Here is an 8,583-nt window from a genome sequence, read left to right as displayed (position 1 = left end):
AGAGTGTGGCTCACTGCAGCCTCAACTTCCTGGGCTCAGGTGATCCTCCTAGCTCAGCCTCCAGAATAGCTGGGACAACAGGCATGCACCACCATGCTCGGCTAATTTTTGTATTTTTTATAGAGACAGGGTTTAGCCATTTTGCCCAGGCTGGTGTCGAATTCCTGGACTCAAGAGATCCACCCACATCAGCCTCCCAGAGTGTTGGGATTACAAGTGTGAGCCACTGCATCCGACATCATTGCCTTTTAAATAGACACTTTAAAAAAGCCTTCTAAGTATGTGTACTTGATTTCTTTAGATTTCAATAAGAATCTCTGTAGAAGAGGGAAGATTCAAAGCTAGAGGACTTGGAGAAGGGCCTTCACTTATCATTATAAATAAAGATAATTACATCACCATGTATTGAGCATCTAGGTGGCTTAGAAGCAGCTGGAGAAGCGTCACATGTGTCAGTGATCCTTAGAACAACCCCTTTTACAGGATCGGATAAGTGAGGCTTGGGGTCTCAGGTTACCTAACTGATTATCGATAGAGTCAGGATTTGACTTCGGGATTGCCTCAATCCAAAGCCTGCTCTCTCAAGCACTCTGTAGTATGAACGCTGGGTGCTCTGGGGTCTGGCTAACATGTTCCTTAGAGCATTGGCCACAGTCAAGACTGACACCAGCATGTGCCTCAGAGGGCCAGAGCTGAAATGTATTTAATTGCCTTAATTTTCTTTGGAATCAAAAGGCTGTGCACTGCCCTTTGCAAGTTAGGAGCCCTGCAGAAACAGTTCAAAATTGAATTAAAAGTGGAGAGAGGCCAGGCATGGTGGCTCACACCTGTAATCTCAGCACTTTGAGAGGCTGAGTCGGAGGATCGCTTGAGCTCAAGAGGAGTTCGAAACCAGCCTGGGCAACATAGTGAGACTGCCCCCGCATGTCTACAAAAGAAAAAAAATAGCTTCGCATGGTGGCACACACATGTGGTCCCAGCTGCCTTGGAGGCTGAGGCAGGAGGATTGCTTGAGCCCAGGAGTTTGAGGCTGTGGAGAGCTGTGATTGTGCCACTGCACTCCAGCCCAGGTGACATAGCGAGACCCTGTCTCAAAAACAAAAAAAAAAAACGAAAAAGGTAATTTGTATGATCAAAGGACTAAGTCAAACTTAAGGTGGTGGAGAAGAATATAACTTAAGGATCTCCAAGAATCTTTTTTTTTTTTTTTTTTTTTTGAGACAAAGTCTTACCGAGGCACCCAGGCTGGAGTGCAGTGATATGATCTCGGCTCACTTCAACCTCCACCTCCACCTCCACCTCCTGGGTTCAAGCGATTCTCGTGCCTCAGCCTCCCGAGTAGCTGCAATTACAGGCACACACCACTGCGCCCAACTGATTTTTTGAATTTTTAGGGGTTTCACCATGTTGGCCAGGCTGGTCTCGAACTCCTGACCTCTAGTGATCTGCCCACCCTGACCTTCCAAAGTGCCAGGTGGGTAAGCCACCGCATCCAGTCTGTAACTAAAATCTTTTGGGGGAGAATTCAGATTAAAGGAAAGGATCCTGGCCGGGTGCGGTGGCTCACGCCTATAATCCCTGCACTTTGGGAGGCCAAGGAGGGCAGATCATTAGGTCAGGAATTTGAGACCAGCCTAGCCAATATGGTGAAACCCCATGTCTACTAAAAAATACAAAAATTAGCCAGGCATCGTGGCGCCTGCCTCTAGTCCCAGTAGTCCCAGCTACTCGGGAGGCTGAGGCAGGAGAATTGTTGGAACCCAGGAGGTGGAGGTTGCAGTGAGCCGAGATCGTGCCACTGCACTCCAGCCTGGTGACAGAGTGAGACTCTGTCCCCCAATTCCAAAAATAAAAAAAGAGAACAAAAGAGAAAAGAGAGAAAGGAAGGATTCTATATGACTTTTTTTTTCTTTTTTTTAATGGGGTCTCACTCTGTCGCCCAGACTGGAGTGCAGTGGCACCATCTCGGCTCACAACAACCTCTGCCTCCCAGGCTCAGATGATTCTCCTGCCTCAGCCTCCTGGGATTACAGGCGCACACCACTACCACCCAGCTAATTTTGTATTTTTAGTAGAGATGGGGTTTCACCATGTTGGCAAGGCTGGTCTTGAACTCCCGACTTCAAATTATCCACCCACCTTGGCCTCCCAAAGTGCTGGGATTACAGGTGTAAGCCACTGTGCCCAGCTTCCTATACCACAATTAAGGATGTGACAGCCACAAAGACAGAGCGTATTGATGACCCAAATACCAGGACTGGCATTGCTTTTGGTGAACTCGATTGTCCCAAACGGTGAAACTCTCTGCAAAGTTCTGTGCAAAAAATATTAAATGTTTTCAGCAAAGATGAAATGATTTACAATACCCGTTGTATTAATATATTTATTTCATAGCATTTCATATATTTATTTCATACATTTACTTAGGTCAACAATTTCAGGAATAAACTGTGGAAATTTTTTCTTTTCTGGTTTGTTTTTATTATAGTCCAACTTCAAAGAGTCAGAATTAAAGTCCTCAAAAGAAAAGTAATCAAAGTTATCTAAGTTTGCCATCATGGAATCAATAAAAAAAATCATTGCAAAACACACTGATCTTCTTAGTACCTAAATAGATAAGGATATAAAGTAAATGTTTAACTAGTAATTGAGGTTTATCTTATTTTTTTAAATTAATGAGCAATGTAATATTCTTTAAATAAATACTGCTGCTCATTCCTTAAATTTTTATTAAAAACTTTTATTTCAGCCTTTTTTGTTCTTAGTCAAAATTCTTACTCCTGATTAAATGTCTCAAATGTGGAACATGATTGGTAGAACACACAGTTTCTTGGCTGTCCCTGTGACCCATTTCGTAAGACAGGTGGGGGCCCTTTACCTTGGAATCTTGGATTGGATTTCTCTGCCTTTAAAAGAGATTAGTTTTTTTTTTTTTTGTTTTTTTTTTTTTACAGAGTCTCACTCTGTCACCCAGGTTGAAGTGCAACGGCGATCTTGGCTCTTGGCAATCTCTGCCTCCTGGATTCAAGCGATTCTCCTGCCTCAGCCTCCCGAGTAGCTGGGATTACAGGCATTTGCCATCATGCCCAGCTACATTTTTTTAGAGATGGGGTTTCACCATGTTGGCCAGGCTGGTCTTGAACTCCTGACCTCAGGTGATTCGCCTGCCTTGGCCTCCCAAAGTGCTGGGATTACAGGCATTAGCCACTGAGCCTGGACTAGATTAGGTTTTAAAGTGTCTCTTTATCTCTAAAATCTATTCTGTATTTGCATCTCTAATGCCTATGTTCATAAGAAAGAAAACATATTATTTTTCTTTTTTTTTTTGAGATGAAGTCTTGCTCTTGTCCCCCAGACTGGAGTGCAATGGCACGATCTCGGCTCACTGCAACCTCCGCCTCTCAGGTTCAAGTGATTCTCCTGCCTCAGCCCCCCAAGTAGCTGGGGTTACAGGTGCCTGCCACCATGCCCAGCTAATTTTTGTATTTTTAGTAGAGATGGGGTTTCATCATGTTGACCAGGCTGGTCTCGAACTCCTGACCTCAGGGGATCTGCCCGCCTCAGCCTCCCAAAGTGCTGGGATTACAGGCGTGGGCCGCTGCGCCCAGCCAACATGTTATTTTTCAATATTGAGCCTTAGCTGACTTTCACAGCTCCGTGAGCCTAATGGCTTTTTACGTGTTTGCTTCTGGGCTAATTTGAATAGTCCTGACCCCCTGGCTTAGTGAGCTGAATGGGCCTGGTCCTCCTCCATCCCTCTTCTGGTATTTTCTGTTCCCCCCACTCCCCTGTACCCAGTCTTTCAGGCACCCAGTGTCCTCTGGCCTCAGCCCCCCAGCTCTCAAGATCCTCGCAGAGGCTCCCCTCCAGATCTCATGCCACATCCAGAGAATTGTCAATCTCCTCTCCAGACAACTGTAAACGTGCCAGGCCCAGGTGACATTCCTTCAGCGGGACAGTTAGCCAAATGTAAATGGGCAATAATGCTTTGAAGTATCCTCCTGCCTTCAACTCAAGCTTCTAGGGCTTTAATTTGAATAGCTGTCGCTATTCTAGGGTTGAGGAGAGGCTCTTGGAATCTCAGAACCACTCCCATAATGATTACCTGCTCTGCCTCTGATTCCTGTCCAGAGGAATAAAGACGAATAGTGACGAACGAGTGTAGAATAGTAATTTCTACTAGAGCCATGTAGAGATGGGCGCTGGGAGGCTGTGAAAATCCTGCAAGACAAGCTCTGCCTTTAAGAACTTAAATGTGGTTGGGAAGATAAGACACTGCCAACCTCAAATAATGAGACTCAGAAAATACAGTGAAGTATAGAGTTTATTCAAGCCCAAAGCTTGAGGATGGCCACCTGGGAACAATCCATTCAAGTTGCCCTTATCATACATTGTGATTGACATCAGTTACAAGTGGGTTTTTTTTGTTTTGTTTTGTTTTTGTTTTTGTTTTTTGAGACAGAATCTTGCTCTGTTGCCCAGGCTGGAGTGCAGCAGCGTGATCTCTGCTCACTGCAACCTCCACCTCCTGGGTTCAAGAGATTCTCCTGCCTTAGCCTCCAGTGTAGCTGGGATTACAGGTGCATGCCACCACTCCTGGCTAATTTTTGTATTTTCAGTAGAGACGGGGTTTCACCATGTTGGCCAGGCTTGTCTCGAACACATGACCTCAAGTGATCGGCCGCCTTGGCCTCCCAAAGTGCTGAGATTACAGGCAGGAGCCACTGTGCCCAGCCCCAAGTGGGTTTTTAAGGAAAAAAGAAAAGGCAATTCCTAAATTGTTTACCAAGAATTTACATTAAAATAAGCTACTGATTGTCTATACATTGTTTTTTGTAACTTAAATTCCAAAACATGAGATGAGTGTGTTAGGTAGTCAGGAACAAAAATGCCTTTAAACATCTACCCCCGGGCATGAGTTTTGGGGGTTGTAACTGATGTCCAGTGTTGGTGTTTCTCTGGCCTGATTTTGCAAACCTTGAATACCTGCTACGAGTGAGTTTTCATTTCATTTTTTTTTTTTTGAGACAGAGTTTCACTCCTGTTGCCAAGGCTAGAATGCAATGGCGCGATCTTGGCTCACTGCAACCTCTGCCTCCCGGGTTCAAGCGATTCTCCTGCCTCAGCCTCTCGAGTAGCTGGGACTACAGGCATGCGCCACCACGCCTGGCTAATTTTGTATTTTTAGTAGAAACGGGGTTTCCCCATGTTGGTCAGTCTGGTCTCAAACTCCCGACCTCAGGTAATCCTCCCACCTCGGCCTCCCAAAGTATTGGGATTATAGGCGTGAGCCACTGCGCCCAGATGAGTGAGTTTTCTTTTCTCAAATTGATAGAGCTAGAGAGCCAGAGAGATATTGTAGGTTAAAAAATGACCGCAGGCCAGGCATGGTGGCTCACACCTGTAATTCTAGCACTTTGGGGGGCCGAGGCCGGAGGATTGCTTGAGCCCAGGAGTTTGAGACCAGCCTGAGCGAGATGTCGAGACCCTGTCTCTATGTGTATTTTTAAATTAAAAAAAGAAAAAAGACTGCAGGCCAGCCTGACGTGGACAGGAAGTGCTCAGGAAGAGGACGAGGCCCCTTCAGTCTCAGTCGTCAGGGAGGGTCTCACCTGGGGGACGGGAAGGGGTTGCAGCCTGAGTTCGTAGGTGGAGCTTAGCTCCGGGAGAGAAAAATTAATACTCCCGTCAGGCATAGCCTCATATGAGGACCCATAGACGAACGGCAACATTTCTGAGTCTCTGTCTATCATTCCCAGTTCAGAACTTTTACCATCGATCCCTCTCCCACTGTCCTCGATGCCTTGCTTAACTTGCTCCTTCCAGATCCCTGCCTTTCTGGACTTAAAGGAGGTTTGCTCTCCACCAGACCTAAATACCTGTCCTGACTTGGTGCACTGGGAGCAGGAAGGATGCGTTACACATGCTGCCCAGACTTCTGCTGCGAAGGCATCTTTTTAGGGTGAATGTAATCTGGGAAACAAAATTTCTCCTGCAGGTTAAAAATCACCAAACACTTATTTTCTCTGTGTTGTTATCAGTTTTCCTCCTTGGCTGTCAGCTTGGATTTTCCTTTTTAATCATTTGAAGCCCAGGTATATGCAGGCTATACTAATAAGAAGTCAGGACGAGTGGGACAATGAAGGAAGCAACGCAAAGCAAGAGATCTGCATAGCCCACGTGTTGTTTTTCTGGCCACTAAATACTAGAGAGTTGTCTGTATAAGAAAATCAATGATTCTTTCCTTTTTTAAAATACAGTTGCAGCTTTTTTAGATGACCAATGTTGCAAGATTTTTGTTCACATCTGTTAAAGGAGCGTTTCTGGAACTTCTCCCTCCTTACTGAAAAGACTCATATGGGTCGGGCATGGTGGCTCATGCCTGTAATCCCAGCACTTTGAGAGGCAGAGGTGGGCAGATTGCTTGAGTCCAGGAGTTCAAGACCAGCCTGGACAACATGGTGAAACTCCATCTTTACCAAAAAGATATAAAAATTAGCTGGGCGTAGTGGCATGCACTTGAAGTCCCAGTTACTCAGGAGGCTGAGATGGGTGGATCCAGGAGGTAGAGGTTGCAGTGAGCCATGACCATGCCACTGCACTCCAGCCTTGGCGCCAGAGTGAGACTCTGTCTCAAAAAACAAACAAACAAACAAACAAACAAAAAGGACTCACATGGTGTTGCCTGATGATGTGAAACCCCTTGCAAGGTCAGGCACCTGAGGCACTCAAGGGACATTTGTCGAATGAACTGATGAAATGAATTTAGGTCTTGGATGTCTGTTATGAGGGCCATGGAGTTTTGCTCTTGTTGCCCAGTCTGGAGTGCAATGGCACAATCTTGGCTCACTGCAAACTCCTCCTCCCGGGTTCAGGCGATTATCCTGCCTCAGCCTCCCAAGTAGCTGGGATTACAGGCATGCGCCACTGTGCCTGGCCTGAGGGCCACTCTTTATATCCTCAGGTTTTATGGTCCCCATATAGTTAATTACTTGAATTATTAATAGTTTTTAGAGACTCAAAAATCTTTGTAGTGTGCACTTTACCTTTATGTTTCTAGATTGAACAAATAAAATACATACAAATAAAGCAGCTCTGTTTCTTGGTTGAAAAGAAGCAGCTTTCAAGTTCAGGTCTCTCTGTCAAGGCCACATTATGCTGAAAAACAACTCTAGTACAGAAACCATAAAACGTTATCATGCTTTCTGGACCTATTGCATTTTTCTGATAAGAGGAAAGAGATAAAACCCAGACATTTCCAGCAACTTCTTGCATATGAAACTCCTTAAAGAGCACCTTATCTGTGAGCCCAAAGACAGTGTAACATACTTTGTGTTACCCCCGGATCCTGGGTGTCATGTGCCTCTCCTGAACTCACCTGCTCCTCCTTGACAAGGCATAACTCGGGAGTCTTGGGCTCTATAAGAGTTCCAAGAGCTGGGCATGGCCCCACATACCTGCCCAGGTTTATAGAGCAGGACCGTGGAGAAACCATTCCTTTCTGACCCCTTGGGTGGAATAACCTAACTTCCAGGAAGTTAATCACATTGTATTGGGTGCTGTGGAGGAACATGAAAGAAATAAAAGGCAATGTTCTGCTCTCAGTGAGTTCCGGAGAGCCCATGGCCACAACAGTCTGAGAGAGTGACCTTGATATAGGGCAGATGGAGCCCAGGGGGACTGAATCCCTTTTGGTGTCTTGCTCTGCACATCTGCAGATATTGGCTCTGCTGTTCACAGCTCTGCACCCATATCACTTTCTTATCCCTACCATTTAGCATGGACTTTACTTTCTGCTTAGCTAAGACTTATCTTAGCCAGTTATGTATGTTGGATGTCTTCCAATTGCTCCCCTACCCCGTCTCCACCCTTTTCCACCCTGCTGTGTGTCCCAGGAGGCTGAGCTGTCTTAAAGGGCTCCCTGGCCTCTGGCCTCCTAATGGCTTCAGCCCATGTGGAAGCCTGACAGGAGATGCTCATTATCCAGCTCCTTCCCATGCAGTTGCTGATGACTTTGGTGACCAGATAGCCTTTCCCACACTCCTCTCTTTGGGTTCTGGAATTCTGGAAACCCCACTTGGAGGCCGTTGGGCCTAGGATGGATAATGGCCCTCGCTGGTGCATGAGACCCAGGTTATTTCTCCATCCCTTGTGGTTTACTTGCCTACATTGATTGATTGATTGGTTGATTAAGATGGTCTTGCTTTGTTGCCCAGGCTGGAGTGCAGTGGTGCAGTCATAGGCCACTGCAGCCTCAACCTCCTGGGCTCAAGTGATCCTCCCACCTCAGCCTTTGGAGTAGCTGGGAACATAGGTGTGCCACCACACCAGATTAATTTTTATTTTTTTTTGTGGAGACGGGGTCTCACTGTGTCGCCCAGGCTGGTCTGGAACTCCTGGGATCAAGCAATCCTCCTGCCTCGGTCTGCCAAAGTGCTGGGATTACAGGCATGAACCACGGGCCCCCACCACCACGTTTTAGGAAATGTTCACATTGGAGTGTGCCCTCTGTTTCCAGCTGGGCCCCCGACTGGTCATTGTGGTCTAATGGAGTGTGGTGCCGGCAGCTGCCAGCGCCTGCCC

Source organism: Pan troglodytes, chromosome 8, assembly GCF_028858775.2.
Source record: "Pan troglodytes isolate AG18354 chromosome 8, NHGRI_mPanTro3-v2.0_pri, whole genome shotgun sequence".
In the NCBI taxonomy this organism is placed as follows: domain Eukaryota; kingdom Metazoa; phylum Chordata; class Mammalia; order Primates; family Hominidae; genus Pan; species Pan troglodytes.
This window is presented reverse-complemented; position numbering follows the sequence as displayed.